This window comes from Ovis aries, chromosome 14 (assembly GCF_016772045.2).
Source record: "Ovis aries strain OAR_USU_Benz2616 breed Rambouillet chromosome 14, ARS-UI_Ramb_v3.0, whole genome shotgun sequence".
Classification (NCBI taxonomy): domain Eukaryota; kingdom Metazoa; phylum Chordata; class Mammalia; order Artiodactyla; family Bovidae; genus Ovis; species Ovis aries.
Genome location: NC_056067.1, coordinates 60209484 through 60227258, shown reverse-complemented (window position 1 = coordinate 60227258; position 17775 = coordinate 60209484). Strand labels below are relative to the sequence as shown.

The following is a 17775-nucleotide window of genomic DNA, read 5'->3' as shown; positions in this document are numbered from 1 at the left end:
TGAACGGAAGAAACAAAGCAGAAATGAGCAAGAACAGAAAAACCTCAGAGTCAAACAGTATAATTATGTCTTGGACCTGCTGTTGGACATGTGTAAGAATACAGGATTGACGTGCCTGTGGAGGAGCTGGAAGGCTTTGAGCAAATACTGAAAATGTATTTGCTCCACTCTTGAGGAAAGTTGGAAGTTGGAATGAGCATAACAAAGGGTTATGAGCGTTCATCGAGTGCCTGAGGCTGGGAACGGATGACGAAGGGTCATACGCCCTGCCTTGAAGCGTTCAAAGGCTTCATTTTGACCACCTATTTCTTGGAGCAAGGGCTGTTGTTTCTTGATAAGACTCCCTTTAGAGTTTCGCCAAAGCTATGTTATGTCTCGGGTGGTGGGAACTGTATTTTATGCTTGAATGCTTTGATGTTTATCAAGAAAGGCTACTTGCAAGTCTGCTTTATGCTCTGTTCCCTGAGACCATAAAACTGCGCAGCTGGATAATAAACTTTGTCAGTCCACTAGAGGCTGTCCCTGAGTGTTCCTTTCAGAGTGCGGTTCTCCGAGCCTTACATGTGCCCGTCACAAATAAGCAGACAACAGCAAGTATTTTCCTCAGCATACCTGACTCAATGTCCCAGGGACCTCTTTAGGACCAAGACCTGACTCTAAAACTTTTCTCACCTTATCACTGCCCCATCTGCATCACCAGCTGATACCGTTTACCACAGCCTGTGACTCGAACCCAGCCAAAACCCAGTTTGGGACTTGAATCCCCATGGCTGGGACTGGACCCAAGCCCAGACAAAACCCTGATTGGGACTTGAACCCATGTGGCTAAGCCTCGAACCCAGCCAAAACCCTGCTTGGGACTTGAACCTACGTGGTAGGGACTTGATCCCAGCCAAAACCCACAGTACTGTTTTCAGGACCTGATGAAGCTCAGGTTCTTGATGTCTTATCACAGAAAGAATTCAGTGAGACAGAGTGAAAGGTAAGAAATGGATTTATTCAGATACAGAAAGAAGCGCACTCCACAGACAGAGTGTGGGCCATCGCAGAGGGCAAATATAGCCAGTGAAATTTGATATGGTTATTATAGACTGGGTAATTTCTTATGCTAATGATTGGGAGGATTATTCCAACTGTTTTTGGGCAGGAGTGGAGACTGTCAGGATTTGGGCCACGCTTCCCTGGTGGCTCAGAGGTTAAAGCGTCTGCCTGGAATGCAGGAGACCCGGGTACGATCCCTGGGTTGGGAAGATCCCCTGGAGAAGGAAACGGCAAACCCACTCCAGTACTCTTGCCTGGAGAATCCCATGGAGGGAGGAGCCTGGTAGCCTACTAGTCCATGGGGTCTCAAAGAATTAGACACGACTGAGTGACTTCACTTTCACTTTGGTCTTTTAACAGTGGTTGGAACTGTCATGGCACCTCTGGGTGTGTCACTTCACTTTCTGATTGAGGATTAAGGTCTAGTCTTGTCTGCCATCTTGGTCCCATTTGATTCTAATCGGTTTATGTTGTGTCCTTGGGCTATGTCATCCTTTGACATAGTTGTGCCCTGCTGCTTTGCCTCCTGTTACACTTCTACTCATTTCTCTTGTTTTCTACAGAAAATTTGAAGGAGTGGTTCTTGGAACTGCTAGCTCCCATGTATAAGAGAGAAGAAAGCTACATCCACAGCTGTGGCTTTTTTCCACCAGAAATGTCCCTCCCTCTTCTAGATGGGGGTGTAGACAGACTTGCACCAAAGCTTTCCTTCTGTGGTTGGACTTAGTCTGTCCCTTACTGACACAGGTGCCTTGTTCATCCCTCCTGGTTATATCACCTAGGTGGGGTGGAGATGCACTAGGAGTAGACCTGATGGCATCCCAAATTGATTTCTAGTTTCTTACCACCAAGGCATTGTTTGATTTGTCCTTTTCCTCTGATGCCCCCTGGGGTGGAGCAGCGTAGCTTTCCCAGAATGTTTCCCAAGCTAGGAATACTAGAGGAAGCATCCATCTTATGTGTGCCTTTCCACATTCCTGAGTACAGTGCTGACCACAATAGAAGCGTTGAGTTATCAAGGGATGAACAGAAAACCCAAGGTGTCTCTTCTGAGTGTCACCACACCAGGATATGTAGTAGCAAAAGGGTTGGCCAGCAAGGAGAAAGTGATTTTTGTCCTTAAGCTACTAGGGCCAATTCTTCCCGTTCATTTCCACAGATTCCACAGAAGGAATATATAAGAAGAGTTGAGACAGAAGCCACTGGAGAGCTTTTTCTGGTCTGCTAACAGCTAGCACCACCAAAGGAAGAAGACCACTGTACTTTTAACCTGAGATTCTGAACATATGTTCTTTGAAACTTCATGCCTGCTATCAGTACGTCCATCCATAAAGTTTGGAGACACAACTGTAACAAAGAATCATTTTCAGATGACTGGCCCCTGAGGCAGGCAGGCAAGAGAGTGACCGCTAGCTTGAGGGACTTGAGGGACGTTCCTGGAGTTAGGGCTCTGCCTCAATCCCAAACGTGCTGTTGTAAATTTTGGCTCCTAGCAGGGCTAGGCGCTTCCACACTTGGGGTCTAAGTAAAAGTCCATAGTAACAGCATGGATCTATATCTGCTTTATTGGCTATGCCAAAGCCTTTGTGTAGATCACAAAAAACTATGGAAGATTCTAAAAGAGATGGGAATACCAGACCACCAGGCCTGACTCTTGAGAAACCTATATGCAGGTCAAGAAGCAACAGTTAGATCTGGACATGGAACAACAGACTGCTTCCAAATAGGAAAAGGAGTACGTCAAGGGTGTATATTGTCACCCTGCTTATTTAACTTATATGCAGAAAACATCATGAGAAACGCTGGGCTGGATGAAGCACAAGCTGGAATCAAGATTTCTGGAAGAAATATCAATGACTTCAGATATGCAGATGATACCACCCTTATGGCAGAAAGTGAAGAAGAACTAAAGAGCCTCTTCCTCTTGATGAAAGTGAAAGGGCAGAGTGAAAAAGTTGGCTTAACAACTTTCAGAAAACTAAGATCATGGCATCCGGTCCCATTACTTCATGGCAAATAGATGGTGAAACAGTGGAAACAGTGGCTGATTTTATGTTCTTGGGCTGCAAAATCACTGCAGATGGTGACTGCAGCCATGAAATTAAAAGATGCTTACTCCTTGGAAGGAAAGTTATGACCAACCTAGACAGCATATGAAAAAGCAACGGCATTACTTTCCCAACAAAGTTCCATCTAGTCAAAGGTATGGTTTCTCTAGTATTCATATATGGATGTGAGAGTTGGACTATAAAGAAAGCTGAGTGCCAAAGAATTGATTGTTTTGAACTGTGTTGTTGGAGAGGACTCTTGAGAGTCCCATGGACTGCAAGGAGATCCAACCAGTCCATCCTAAGGGAAATCAGTCCTGAATATTCATTGGAAGGACTGATGCTGAAGCTGAAACTCCAATATTTTGGCAACCTAATGCAAAGAGCCAACTCATTTGAAAAGACCCTAATGCTGGGAAAGATTGAGGGCAGGAGGAGAAGGGGACTACAAGGATGAGATGGTTGGATGGCATCATTGACTCAGTGGAGATGAGTTTGGGTAAACTCTGGGAGTTGGTGATGAACAGGGAGGCCTGGCATGCTGCAGTCCATGGAGTTGCAAAGAGTCAGACACGACTGAGCAACTGAACTGAACTGAATAGCATGGATCACAAGTCCCTTGAAAGTTTATAATCTGACAGGTTAGGTTAGGAGTTCTAATTTCCCACGCAATTAGGAAATGGTCAAAGGGATCAGGAAAAGGTGACCAAGAAAGGAAAGCTCAGTCCACACACTTCACCCATTTCTGGCCATTCCCCTCGCAGGGACATTCGGTGTCTCTTGGCATTGGCAGGTTGGTATAACCCCCTGGCAAGACTCCCCTTTGGGGGGCTGCCTTCAGTCATTATGAGGCACCCCAAAACCATAGAGCAGGGCTCATCAATTGCTTCGCACAGGGCATGTCATTCATTCACACAAGCACCCTGTAGAGTTAGTAAAGCAGAAAACATGTATACTGAGAAGCAGAGAGGCTAGAGCTCTGAGCGTTCTTACCTTGTCCTGAAGATCCGGGATGAGCCTCAACGATGATAGCTTACAGTGAACAATGTCAGATTCGTGATCTCTGAAGAAGATTTAGCTTCGGGACCAGGGACCAGGCTTGAACATGCAAGGGTTTTGTGTAGCAGAGTTTTATTAAAGTATGAAAGGGGACAGAGAAAGCTTCTGACATAGACATCGGAAGGGGGCAGAGAGTGTCCCTCTCACTAGTCTTAGTAAGGGAGCTATATACTTTTTCAATTGGTTATTACAGTAAGTCAAAAGAATGTCTCAAGGTTGTAAAGGTCTTACCAGACCGACTCCCACAATTTACATTTCAAGATGACAGGATTAGTCACAAAGTTCTCAAGAAGGAGAAACCTGTCCTCAAGCAGGATACATTGTTATATAAAAAGCCTCTTGATGAAAGTGAAAGAGGAGAGCGAAAATGTTGGCTTAAAGCTCAACATTCAGAAAACGGAGATCATGGCATCCAGTCCCATCACTTCATGGGAACTAGATGGGGAAACAGTGCAAACAGTGTCAAACTTTATTTTGGGGGGCTCCAAAATCACTGCAGATGGTGACTGCAGCCATGAAATTAAAAGACGCTTACTCCTTGGAAGGAAAGTTATGACCAACCTAGATAGTATATTCAAAAGCAGAGACGTTACTTTGCCGACTAAGGTCCATCTAGTCAAGGCTATGGTTTTTCCTGTGGTCATGTATGGATGTGAGAGTTGGACTGTGAAGAAGGCTGAGTGCCGAAGAATTGATGCTTTTGAACTATGGTGTTGGAGTAGACTCTTGAGAGTCCCTTGGACTGCAAGGAGATCCAACCAGTCCATTCTGAAGGAAATCAACCCTGGGATTTCTTTGAAAGGAATGATGCTGAAGCTGAAGCTCCAGTATTTTGGCCGCTTCATGCGAAGAGTTGACTCATTGGAAAAGACTCTGTTGCTGGGAGGGATTGAGGGCAAGGGGAGAAGAGGACGACCGAGGATGAGATGGCTGGATGGCATCACGGACTTGATGGACGTGAGTCTGAGTGAACTCCGGGAGATGGTGATGAACAGGGAGGCCTGGCGTGCTGCGATTCATGGGGTCGCAGAGTCGGACACGACTGAGTGACTGAACTAAACTGAACTGAATCTTAGTACAGAGTTTAAACTTAGTTTTTTTGTTGTGTAATCATCAGCTCTGAGCTTAAGGAAGAAAACATTTGTCCTTTTCTTCTCCTTGAGAATTCCAGACCCCTATCTATCCTCCTTGAGAGCCCTAGACCCCTCTCTCCTCCTCGGGTACCCTGGACTTATCAACCTATCTAGGAATTGACTCTCTCAGATCTTTGACAAAAGAGAAGTTTGTTTATTAAATTCTTAGAGGAAAGTTAACATTTCCCCGAGCTATCAGTCTGTCCTTCAACATATGTATTCTTTCACCCTCCAGTGGTGCTGCAGCTCCATCAGACACAAAGGCAAGGTTTTTATCCACAACACTCGCCATCTCCCTGCTGTGAGCTGGTTGTTCTTGAGTTTGAGGAGCATGACGTGGGCTGCCTTACTGGGCTGTCTTGACCCCTCTTCTCTTTGTGGGCTTGGATCTATTGGCTATGCAATTCTTAATTCGTGTAGATCAGAGCTGACGCCCCTAGTGTCTAACCCCTGATCCGGTGCTGCTTTCATCACAGTTGTCTTATTTGGAAGATATAATCGGAAAATGAGAAAATACTGGCTGCTCTTTAATTTTATCTGGCACCTCAGAACCTGTAATGAACTGTCTCAGTCCCTGTCTGCCTCTTGAGATCGCTCAGCCGTTTCTGCTGGTCTCCTTTGGCTGCCATACATGTCAGGGTGTGTGGAATAGCCTGTGGAATGGATCCTTTGTGCCTGTTACTTAGGAAAACCATAAGGACAGCAGTCGAACAAACAGAAAATGTGTAAATCTTTTGGGCTCTTAGCTTGGCATCTCTGGGTGGACCAAATAGTCCCATCTCAAGGTCTTATGATGTGAGACCCCCACATCATATGTTTTCTGCTCTTGTACTGGTCTGTCTAGTCTGGGAGTGTAGACTCTTCCTGACTTTGATTTCTCCTTAGTTTGTATAATTTTTCCTTTTAAATTTGACTTTCAAGTATGTGGCTCTAGGGTCTGAAGTCATGTCCAGTTTCTTTGCTGTGGTAATCCGCCTGTGTTTATGGGGCAGCTCCTCATGGACTCTCTGTGGTGTGGGTTTACTGGGTAAGAGAACATTTTTAAAGGAGAATACTTTCCCTTATTGGTTGTAATATTTTCTTGCTGCATACAGAATTACCACTTGAGCTACTTCGTATAGTGGTCATCGTGTTCTGTGATATGAGAAAGCATCTGAAGACCTTGACCTGTACATCTTTTTCTGGCTTTGAGTGATGTCAGAGAAGCCTGTGTGAAGAACACTGTGATAATGTTGTTCATGTGTACTATCACCATACTCTTTGAGCCTCACCAAGAGGTGTAGGAACTTCTAACAATGGTATTGTCCAGGTTCACATCCTCATATTTGTGAGGCTGTTGACTAAACTGTTGCTGTTGCTGCATGCTGGTCACCTGGGTGCTATTGATCATTCTGCCTCCACACTTAATTTTGTAGTAACTTAATGACAGAGCTTAGGTAGTGGAGTGATAAGTTCAGTGATGAACCATCATTTGTTTTTTTTCAAGGCATTGCTACTTTCTTTTTAAAAAATTTTTATGTGTTATAAATGAATGTCTTTTATTTTTTTATCATTAAGTTTCTATTTTGTGTTACTCTTTGTGTTTTATTTGCATTATGGTGGGATGGTTGGTTGAGAAAGTGCCCCCACCCCTATGATGGAATTGGGGATCAGTACTTTTTAGAATTCTTTATGTATTCTTGATGTTAAGCTATTATTGAATATATGCTTGGCAAATATTTTGTATTATAGTGTACATTGTTTTTTCACTCTGCTGAGAATAGATTAGTGCACAGTACTTGATAATTAGGATGTGTTCTGTTTATCTTTTTATTTTGTTGGCATGAGCTTTTGTTGTTGTATCTGTTAAATCATTGGTGAGTCCACTGTCAAGAATCATTTTTTGTTCATTTACTTATAGGAGCTTTATACACTAGGGACTGAGGTTTAGGTCTTTGAAGCATTTTGAGTTAAGTTTTGTGTATAGTGTATAATAATGCTCCAGCTAAATTCTATATATGAATATCCAGTTTTCACAACACCTTTGTTCCATAGATTGCCCTTCCCCCTTTACTTAGTCTGGAAACAATTGTGTAACAATATGTGACCTTACACACTAAAGTATTTTTCTGAATCTGTTGTGTTCCTCAGGTGTCTGTCCTTATATCGGTACCATACTGCTTTGATTAGTGTAGTTTGGGAATCAGTTTTGAAATAATTCAAGACATGTGAGACTTCTGACTTTGCTTTCTAGTTTGTTTTTGCTGTTCATTGGCTTCTGTGATTCCATAGGAACTGTAGGATAGATTCATCTGTTTCTTAAGCAGAGTTTGGATTTCACTAGGTATTGTTTTGAATCTTTTGTTAACTTTGACTATTATTGACATCTTGACAATATCAGCCTCACAATATCTCTGAAGCATAGGGTGTTACATTTATTTGTGTCTTCTCTAATATTTTTCAGAAGTCATTAGTTTGCAGTATAAAAATTCTTCCCTTCTTATATAATGTTATGATGAAGTATTCTTTTTTTAATTTTCTTGTCAATTGAATTACTTTGATTTTTCATTTTTAATGTTTAGAAACCCAATTGGGTTTGCATGTTGATATTGTATCTTATAATTGCGTTGAAGTCTTTCATTATTTCTATATATTTTTTTAACTTGTTAATGTTGCAGAATGCCTATTATGGGTGTGTCATCTTGTAGGACATATTTAGAAAGATATTTTGTTTCATAAAAACAGTACTATTGAATTTTTTTCTCTATGGTATATATATTAAAGTTCTAAATAGCAACATATTATTAGATAAACTCATTTTAGATTCTTTAGCATTACAATATATTGTGTGTTCGTTAGCATTTATTTGTGTACAGTAAGTATGCAGAATATATCTATAGTAGAATACATTTTTCTCCTCAATTATGAGACTGTAATACATTTACTGTTAACTGGTACATGCTTTGAAGTCATGGTGGAAAAATTGTGTTTTTGTGTGAGCTGACATGTTTTACTAGTGCAAGTGTTTTTGTCATAGGCTGTTTGCAAGTATTCTTCCCTAAAATCAATTTTAATTGTCTTTTACAACTCTTTTTTTTTTTAGGAAACAAGCTTATTGCTCTAGTGTTTCTAAGAATTTTAAGATCATATTTGGAAAGATTCAAAAATTTTTGAAAATGAAAAATATTACATAGTTGGGAAAAGTTTTATAACTGTGATAGATGTATTGCTTTTGGTGTAATAGACACTGAGACACTTATTGATGAATTTTAGTGAATAGATTCTTTATGTCTTGTAGATCTATCTATCTGAAACATGTGGTCGACCAATTACAACCCAAAACAGACAGTGATACAGGAGAAGTATTCCAAACAGCAATTTTGGGAAGACCTAAAAGTCATGAAATCAAACATTTTTACCTCAGAGAACTTCAGGAAGACATGTATGACGTTGAGTGTCATTGGAGAAGTGGTGGAAGAAATAACAAAGGAACGCATATAACTCATGATGGAAATCTCACTGATGGCAGAGGTCAACAGTGTAGAAAGGATGTGGAAATCAAGCCTTTTGTAAATAGGCTTGGATTAAATGTGCAGGATAAACTGCAGATATTTCAAACTGACGGGATAGTTTCTGAATGTAATAAAGTTATGAGGTAGTCAACAGTAGTTTGTCACCTTCACCATTTCAAGGAATATCTCCTGGTGTCCAAACTAACGTTTCTAATATATTTGGGAATGATTATTTGCATCCTTTGTTACTGACACAAGATCCAACAGCATACCAGGAAAGAGCTTCCAAGTGTATTGCGTGTAGGAAAACCTTTAGTCATGTCTCAGCTCTCAGGAATCATCAGATAATTTATTCAGATGAGATATTACATAAGTGTGACATATGTGTCAAGGTCTTCAGTACAAATTCACACCTTGCAGTTCATCAAAGAATTCATAAGGGAGAGAAACTTTACAAATGTGATGAGTGTGGCAAGGTCTTCAGTCATAAAACAACCCTTGCAAATAATCAAAGAATTCATACTGGAGAGAAACCTTTCAAATGTAATGAGTGTGGCAGAAGCTTTAATCACTGCTCAGATCTCTCTGCTGCTGCTACTGCTGCTAATTCACTTCAGTCGTATCCGACTGTGTGCGACCCCACAGACAGCAGCCCACCAGGCTCTCTTGTCCCTGGGATTCTCTAGGCAAGAACACTGGAGTGGGTTGCCATGTCCTTCTCCAGTGCCTGAAAGTGAAAAGTGAACATGAAGTAGCTCAGTCATGTCCCACTGTTAGCGACCCCATGGACTTGCAGCCCGCCAGGCTCCTCCATACATGGGATTTTCCAGGTAAGCATACTGAAGCAAATCTCTCTAGACACCAGATAATTCATATAGGATGTATATTATATAAATGTGAGGTATGTGGCAGTGTCTTTAGTCGAAAACCAAACCTCAGATCATCAGAGTTCATAGTGGAGTAGAGCGAAGAAAAGTGGGAGAAGGTTATAACTGTAATTTTTGTGGTAAGCTTTTTAGTTACAGTTCATACCTTTTAATTCTTTAGAGAATCTGAGAGGGTAACAGGCAGGAAGGCCAGGGGTCTCCAAATGGAGGAACTAGGCTGAAAATGCCTGGTGAATCCCAGGGACTGCGGAGCCTGGTAGGCTGCAGTCCATTGGGTCGCTGAGTCAGACACGACTGAGCGACTTCACTTTCACTTTTCACTTTCATGCGTTGGAGAGGGCAATGGCAACCCGCTCCAGTGTTCTTGCCTGGAGAATCCCAGGGATGGGGGGAGCCTGGTGGGCTGCCGTCTATGGGGTCCACAGAGTCGGACATGACTGAAGCGACTTAGCAGCAGCAGCAGCAGGCTGCAAGTGTCAGACATTTTTATCTCTTTTAAGCTGCAGTAGGAAACAAATTGGGTCTGCAAACAGGAAATAGGCTGTAAGTGTCAGACATTTTTAATCTCCCTTAAGCGGCAGGAGGAAACAAACTAGCGATATTTTTTTCCTTCTGTATATAAATTTAAAAGGAGGTATCTCTTAAAATACTGTGTTGCCACAATGACACCTGGTTTCTTCTGAAGTTAACTATTCTCAAACCTTGAGTTAACCAATGCATTTTTCTTTTAATGGAAATGTTTGTCTTAAGCTATGTTAATGTACTACGCATTTACCCCAAACTCCGTTTTCAAGTCAGTTCTGCCTAATGGCTCAGAACCTACTTGACAATCCAGTATGTTATACTCAGATATTGTTCCCCTAATCTATGTAAATGAAACTATTTGTATGGTAATCTGCCCTTCTACGAGATTCAAGTCAATCACTTTATGGCCCGGGATGAATTGTCTGGTGCCAAGATTATCCCGAAATGCATCTTATGGATGAGGGGCCTGGTGCCATTCTGAGTTTTAAGACATTCCTTTCTTTCATTAACAGACTGGTAGTGATTATATAACATCCAGCTGAAGACTAGCAGGGGGGTACTCTTTCTGCCCCCTTCTGATGCCGATGTCAGAAGGTTTCTCTATCTACTTTATACTTTAATAAAACTTTATTACACAAAAGCTCTGAGTGATCAAGCCTCGTGTCTCGCCCCAGATTGAATTCTTTTCCTCCAGAGGCCAAGAATCCTGGCATCTTGTTGGTCAGCAACAACCTTTTAAATCCCCATGGGAGAGAAACCCTACAAATGTAATCAATGTGGAAAGGACTTTAGTGAAAAGGCAACCCTTGCAAAGCATCAAAGAATTCATACTGGAGAGAAACTTTACAAATGTAATGAGTGTGGAATAGCCTTTAGTCAAAAAGCACATCTTCAGCTTCATTGGAGAATACCTATGGGAGAGAAACCTTACAAATGTAATGTGTGGCAGGTGTTTCAGTTGAAAATCACACCTTACAAGTCATCGGAGAGTACGTTTTGTAGAGAGACTTTTCAGATGTTTTGAGTGGGAAAAATCCTTTACTTAGGTCTCACACCTCACTAAACATCAGAAAATCCACAAATGGGAGACATCATCCAAGTGTGATATATGCTGATCTTTAACTGTCAGAGTTCAAAAGAAACTATACAAATGTCATGAGTGTGGCAAAACTTTTGTGAGTGGAAGCCTCACGATCAGATAATTCATAGAAGAGTGGAACATTACAAATGTAGTGAGTGTCTCAGAGTACTTAGTCTGCATGGATACCTTATGATCCATATTAGAAAGAAACATTAAAAATGTAATGAGTGTGGTAAATTCTTCAGTGTACTTTCAAGCCTAACTCACCATCAAATGATGTACAGAGGTGAGAGCCCTTGAAAATATAATTGAGGTTGCAGTGCTTTTGGCAATGGTTCATATGTTATGCTTCATGAGAATATTCACACTGGACCGAGTGCAGATGATATTGAATGTGGTCAGGCCGTTGAAAATCTAGTCATTCTCAAAAAGTTTATCACCAGTGCCAGGAATGTGAGCAGTCTTTTCTCATTGGTCCCACTTGCACCAGTAATCAAGTTGTTTGTACTGCACCAAACAGTACTAATGTACTGGATTTTGAGTAGCTTTTAGCTTCTGCCTGGTGCTACTGCTACTGCTAAGTTGCTTCAGTCGTGTCTGACTCTGTGCGACCCCAAGGATGGCAGCCCAGCAGGTTCCCCCGTCCCTGGGATTCTCCAGGGAAGAAAAGTGGAGTGGGTTGCCATCTCCTTCTCCAATGCATGAAAGTGAAAAGTGAAAGTGAAGTCGCTCAGTCGTGTCCGACTATTAGCGACCCCATGGACTGCAGCCCATCAGACTCCTCCATCCATGGGATTTTGCAGGTAAGAGTACTGGAGTGGGGTGCCATTGCCTTTGCCGTCTTGGGCCTTAAACTTACCAAATATATCATGACTTAAATTGCAGTGAATATGGCAAAGCTTCATGTTCTTGTTCATTTATCACTAGATGGCAGAATGTTCATCTTGAAGAGAAAGCACACAGATGTAAAGTGTGTGGCAAGGCTTTTACCCAAAGATCACAAGTTGGGGGAACTACTGGAGGAACACCTCCCAAATGCAATGAGTATGGGAAAAGCTTTACGTTGAGTTCAGGTATCAGGACTTGAGCCATCTGATCATGAGAATGTTCACTTTCTGACCATGAAGCCTAGCCATGATGAAAGCTCAGTTTATGAGTCTTTGGGATGGACTGGATATGGATCCCAGGCGCCAAGTCATAGTGATGGGAGCTTCTAATCATGCTATGCCAGCAAACTTGGAAAACTCAGCAGTGGCTTCAGGACTGGAAAAGGTCAGTTTTCATTCCAATCCCAAAGAAAGGCAATGCCAAAGAATGCTCAAACTACTACACAATTGCACTGATCTCAGATGCTAGTAAAGTAATGCTCAAAATTCTCCAAGCCAGGCTTTAGCAATACGTGAACCGTGAACTTCCTGATGTTCAAACTGGTTTTGGAAAAGGCAGAGGAACCAGAGATCAAATTGCCAACATCCGCTGGATCATTGAAAAAGCAGGAGAGTTCCAGAATATCATCTATTTCTGCTTTATTGACTATGCCAAAGCCTTTGACTGTGTGGATCACAATAAACTGTGGAAAATTCTGAAAGAGATGGGAATACCAGACCACCTGACCCTGCCTCTTGAGAAACCTATATGGAGGTCAGGAAGCAACAGTTAGAACTGGACATGGAACAACAGACTGGTTCCAAATAGGAAAAGGAGTATGTCAAAGCTGTATATTTCACCATGCTTATTTAACTTATATGCAGAGTACATCATGTGAAACGCTGGGCTGGAAGAAGCACAAGCTGGAATCAAGATTGCCGGGAGAAATATCAATAACCTCAGATATGCAGATGACACCACCCTTCTAACAGAAAGTGAAGAGGAGCTAAAAAGCCTCTTGATGAAAGTGAAAGACGAGAGTGAAAACGTTGGCTTAAAGCTCAACATTCAGCAAATGAAGATCATGGCATCTGGTCCCATCGCTTCATGGGAAATATATGGGGAAACAGTGGAAAACAGTGTCAGACTTTATTTTGGGGGGCTCCAAAATCACTGCAGATGGTGACTGCAGCTATAAAATTAAAAGATGCTTACTCCTTGGAAGGAACATTATGACCAACCTAGATGGCATATGAAAAGGCAGAAACATTACTTTGACAGCAAAGGTCCATGTAGTTAAGATTATGGTTTTTCCAGTAGTCATGTATGGATGTGAGAGTTGGACTGTGAAGAAAGCCGAGCGCCGAAGAATTGATGCTTTTGAACTGTAGTGCTGGAGATGACTCTTGAGAGTCCCTTGGACTGCAAGGAGATCCAGCTAGTCCATTCTAAAGGAGATCAATCCTGGGTGTTCATTGGAAGGACTGATGCTAAAGCTGAAACTCCAATACTTTGGCCACCTCATGCAAAGAGTTGACTCATTGGAAAAGACTCTGATGCTGGGAGGGATTGGGGGCAGGAGGAGAAGGGGATGACAGGATGAGATGGCTGGATGGCATCACAGACTTGATGGATGTGAGTTTGAGTGAACTCCGGGAGTTGGTGATGAACAGGGAGGCCTGGCATGCTAGGATTCATGGGGTCGCAAAGAGTTGCACACGTCTGAGTGACTGAACTGAATGAGGAAAAGAATGCCTATGAGATTTCGAATCAGCCTGCTCTGAAACAAACCTAAGCGTGGGAGTTGGCTACTAGAAGGGCATCTAAGAAGATATTGCTAAGATTGAAATATTTTGACATGTGTTTTGGAAAATAACGTCTAATCTGCCATTTTTGAATGTTCTGAAAATGTTGTTAGATTCCATGATTTGATGGGGGTATGGTGCTCATCCATAAATCCCAAATCTTCAGAAGACTATATTTTTCAGACTTTGTTACCCACATTTGAGAGAACATTGTTGTTGTTCATTTGGACAGTTATGTCCGACTCTTTGCAACCCTGTGGACAGCAGCATGCCAGCCTTCCCTGTCCTTCACCATCTCCCAGAGCTTGCTGAAACTCCTGTCCATTGAGTTGATGATGCCATTCAGCCATCTCATTCTCTGTCTTTCCTTCTTCTCCCGCTTTCAATCTTTCCCAGCATCAGGGTCTCTTCTAATGAGTCGGCTCTTCACATCACGTGACCAAAGTAGTGGAGCTTCAGCTTCAACATCAACCCTTCAGTGAATATTCAGGATTGATCTCCCTTAAGATTGACTGGTTTGATCTTGCGGTCCAAGGGACTCTCAAGAGTCTTCTCCAACACCACAGTTCAAAAGCATCAGTTCTTCGGCGCTCAGCTTTCTTCACAGTCCAACTCTCACATCCATACATGACCACAGGAAAAACCATAGCCTTGACTAGACGGACCTTTGTTGGCAAAGTAATGTCTCTGGTTTTCAATACGCTATCTAGGTTGGTCATAACGTTCCTTCCAAGGAGTAAGCGTCTTTTAATTTCATGGCTGCAGTCACCATCTGCAGTGATTTTGGAGCCCCCCAAAATAAAGTCTGACACTGTTTCCACTGTTTCCCCATCTAGTTCACATGAAGCAATGGGACCAGATGCCATGATCTTCGTTTTCTGAATGTTGAGCTTTAAGCCAACTTTTTCACTCTCCTCTTTCACTTTCATCAAGAGGCTTTTTAGTTCCTCTTCACTTTCTGCCATAAGGGTGGTGTCATCTGCATATCTGAGGTTATTGATATTTCTCCCGGCAATCTTAATTCCAGCTTGTGCTTGTTCCAGCCCAGCGTTTCTCATGATGTACTCTGCATATAAGGTTTAGAAAGGGAAATAATTTTAGAAAGGGAAATAATTAAAACACGTTGAATAGAAGAAACAATAACACAGTTTATAATTATTTAAAGTGTCTTGCTCTTTTTAAGGCTGTGGTAAATGACCCAAATGATCACATCCCTCAAGTTCTCCATCTCAGACACCCAGGTACTGACCCTGAGTTTGTTGAACTGAGCACTATGCTGAGTTTGCTGTTTTGTAGTGTGTCAGTAGGGAATAGCCCATTTCTACTTAGGGAGAGTTTTGTGTTTGGAATTTAGACTCGTCCCATTCTTGTTTCTTAAAACTGCCCAAGTACCCAGATCCCTGAATTGCTTCAGCCTCTCTAGCAGGATCTTAGCGCACCATGCTGTGAGAAACAGCTTTTTATTGAGAATAAACCCTTTCAGGCTTAAGAGGAAGTATCTTGGCTTCCGACATAACCTGAAGCTTACCTGAGCAGTGTTACAGAAGGTAACTTAATGTTGTCAGGGTAACAGTCCCCGCCCTCTCCGCGCCCCGCCCCTCCCAGGAACAGTGCGCACAGCGGGTGCTCGCCCCGCCCCTGGTCGGAAGCCGCGGCTCTAAAAGCAAGAGCCCCTTCACACAGAGCCGGAAGTTGGAGAGCGCGGAGCCGAGGTCCCCGAGCGGCGCCTAAGCGTCATTCTAGAGTAAGTTTGCAGAGCTCGCCACCCCTCCAGTCCCCACCTCCGCCCCGCTCACTCGTCCTCATGGTGTGGGAATTGCCAGCGACCTGAAAACCCTGGCACCCGGTGCTCGGCCCCGAATAAACGCTGCCGCTGCCGTTGCGGCCCAGTTATCTTTTCGTTTGGGTTTTAAGTGTTGCTGAGGCGGTTTCGGCCCTCGGTGCGCGTAGACACTGTCTCTGGCGACATTTTCCTGCTTAAAACCCTTGTTTACCTCTGGCCTCGCCAAGTAAAGCCCTCTCGCTAGTTGGAGCAGCGCCCCGCCGCGTCGCCTTCTCGATCGCTGGAGGCAGAGCCGGTCGCCCCTGCTCCCTGAGAGGCCGCGCCCTCTCCCTGGTCCCTGGATTCCGGAGAGCCCGCCCGCTCCTGAGCCCCCTCTCTCCCAGCCCCACTGTCCTCGCGTCTCCTGAGGCCGGTCTTTTTGCCCAGCAGCAGCCCCCTTTCCTGTCAGCCCGTCCCCTCACCCCTCATAGGGCCGTGTGACATCCAGTGCTGTTGCATGCCCAATTCAACTCGGTCGGAAAAGGTGCTCTTCCGATCCGGGGGCGTCTCGTTCTGTCGCCCACTCAGTAATTCAGGAGGCAGGAGGATCAGGAGAAGCAGAGTCAGAAGGACTGAGAGAAATAATTGAAACTGAGGAGAAAAGCATCAGGGAGAACCAATGGGAAAACAGACTGGCTGAGGGATTTGCAAAGGGATAGTCAAGTCAAAGAGGTTAAGCCTTGAAAATAGCCAAGTGAGTAAATTAGAAAGCCAGATCTCCAGGGATTGGACAGCATAGGGAGAACTGCCCTGTCTTAGTGATGGGAGCGGGGAGGCGAAGGGCAATGAGGGACGTCAGAGGTGGAAAACCTAACTGGGTTTTGGCCGGGTTTGAGTCCAGATCTCTTGGGTTAGAGTGCCGAGTTGTGTTTTCACCCGGTTCGAGTCCCGCCACATGGGTTCAAGTTTTAATTTGAGGTGGCCGGTTTTATCATGGTGCTGGCAGAGAAAGAGGTAAGGAGCAGAGGAAGAAAAGGCTGGAAGGAAGCATAGCCACATGGCCTGCCAGAGAGTGGGGAGGAAGGGAGAGTTACAGCGAGAGAAGGGGAGTAATCTGGAGCGCAGAGAGGGAGCCAAAAAGGGGGAGGAAAGAGGCAGACTTAGGTATGGATTTTTGAAAGACTCAGGAAGGTTGGAGAGAGCATTTCGAGGGGGAACGAATTGCAGCAGCCTGGGACAGGACACGTGTGAGGGAGGAAATAGGACAAGAACAGCAGGAGAGCAGAGGGAGAGAAAGAGACACTGAGACCCAGATAAAATAGGGAGCTAGGTGAACAGAGGGGTAAGCTCGATCCAGGTGTGGCCAGTTGTTTGGATACAGATGATTTTTTTGGTTATACAGAGGAGGATGAGAATTTCAAAACTCCTGTCTATAAGGCTTGTGTCTTTTTTTATTAGTTGTGGCAGAAGATGACTTTTATTTGCAAACCCTGTTGAGCCTGGGGCAGTGGCAACTCAGTGGCAGTGGCACTGAGTTGTGAGTGACCCCCTTCCCTTGTCTTATCATGAGACAGAGGTCAGGGAAGAAGAGACCTGGGGCAAGAAATGACTGACTCTGTCACTCTGTGGTAGCTTTTTTTTTTCTAATGACTTTTTTTGGCTGGGCTGTCTTCAGTTCTGTGCCGTGCACTCAGGAGTTGTGGCTCCCAGGTTCTAAAGCACAGGCTTAGTAGTTGTGCACAGGCTTAGTTGCTTGTACTTGTGGGATCTTCCTGAAGGAGGGATAGAACCCATGTCCCCTGCATTTTCAGGCAGATTCTCATGCACTGTATCACTGTTGGGTAGCATTTTTAAAGGAACACTGTTTTTAATATAATGGATTCACACTTTCTCCTTTCTTTATGTATGGTGCTTTTTGTGGCTTGAAATGGGTCTTAATTCATTCCGTTTCTGTAATGATTTTTAACTTCAGAAATAAGCATTTTTAGTTTACAGTATTCTACTCTTATCCTTTTCTAAATATGATTATTCTCCACATTTTTTTAAACTTTAACACCAGATTTTTAGATTAAAAAT

The 17775-nt window shown here is 43.3% G+C and overlaps 2 protein-coding genes across 9 annotated transcripts in view; both read left to right on the top strand.

The window, feature by feature from the left end:
- Window positions 1-17775, top strand: part of LOC101108416 (zinc finger protein 160-like) — an 86653-nt gene that overhangs the window by 40775 nt on the left and 28103 nt on the right. The window contains exon 1 of one of the 5 annotated variants that reach the window (XM_027978698.2): window positions 15625-15681. The exons of the other annotated variants lie outside the window; for them this stretch is intronic. The gene's annotated coding sequence lies outside the window, so the exon portion shown is untranslated. Of the gene's footprint in view, window positions 1-15624; window positions 15682-17775 lie in introns of those variants that run through there. 5 annotated transcript variants of the gene reach the window in all.
- LOC105605893 (zinc finger protein 665) overlaps window positions 15625-17775 on the top strand; it is a 169106-nt gene continuing 166955 nt past the window's right edge. For all 4 annotated transcript variants that reach the window (XM_060399043.1, XM_060399040.1, XM_060399035.1 and 1 more), the window contains exon 1: window positions 15625-15681. The gene's annotated coding sequence lies outside the window, so the exon portion shown is untranslated. The remainder of the gene's footprint in view (window positions 15682-17775) is intronic.